The sequence below is a fragment of the Anneissia japonica genome, unplaced genomic scaffold, assembly GCF_011630105.1.
Source record: "Anneissia japonica isolate Jap-2015-1 unplaced genomic scaffold, ASM1163010v1 scaffold1519_len104602_cov122, whole genome shotgun sequence".
Taxonomy (NCBI): domain Eukaryota; kingdom Metazoa; phylum Echinodermata; class Crinoidea; order Comatulida; family Comatulidae; genus Anneissia; species Anneissia japonica.
The window spans coordinates 101525-102445 of record NW_022716044.1 but is presented as its reverse complement, the minus strand read 5'-3'; positions in this window follow the sequence as shown (position 1 = coordinate 102445).

Sequence of the window (921 nt, the reverse complement as noted above, 5' to 3'; positions counted from 1 at the left end):
CGTAAAGTATTAGGGTTTTATTCTCGGGCATCTAAAGCGTTATATTCTTAAACTTTTCTGATCTTAAACTATCAGAAATGTTGAATACCCACACAAAATCCATGCATCCGCCCATAACTATAAATCTGCATATGAACAAGACATGTGACCACAATGTGAATACTAAAATAGTATCTCTTCATCATCATATATTTTCATTAAATTAGGAAAAGGCCTTGTTTGCAAGATGTTCAGATTGCCTAGTCTACTGTTAAAGTAGTGCTTCCAATCAAAAAAGGGGCGTGACGATTATTTTTCATACTAGGCTAATTTCTATATGAATGGGACTTGTGATTAAAGTGAGATTTCTGAAATTTGATACCCTTTATTATATGTGTTCTGTTATAAAAGAAAAACCCTTTTTTGCAATATGTTCATATTGTCTAACCTGATAGAAGGGCGTGGTCATTCTAAAAAGGGTGTGGTCATGTTCTGTCTGTTTGTCCCGGCTACAGGTTTTGGCACACATCTAATGTTGTTAATAGTGTTCATATTAATCTATGTAAGTTAAGATATTCTCTCCTAAATTAAGAGCAGACAAGTCTTAGTGAATTCCTTGGCTAAGCAACGTGCTTTTTACGTTGGGGAAATCCCCTAAAAGAGTAAGCAACAGAGGGCAGCAATACTAAAACAATTGTGTGCTTGTAGAATGTTCGACTAAGCTGCAAAACCAGTAAAAAAAATATATAATATTTCTTCTTCTTTCGGACATTTGTTGTAGGCGCATAGAGATCTAGTATTATGCGCTTTATAAGTCTACAACCATACCATTACCAAATAGTTTAGAAGTGCAGTGTAGCTCAGTCCTAAATAAAGCTATGATTCAACAATTTTTTAAAAATCCAGTTAAACCTGTTTTTTTTTTTTTTGTTTTTTTTTTTT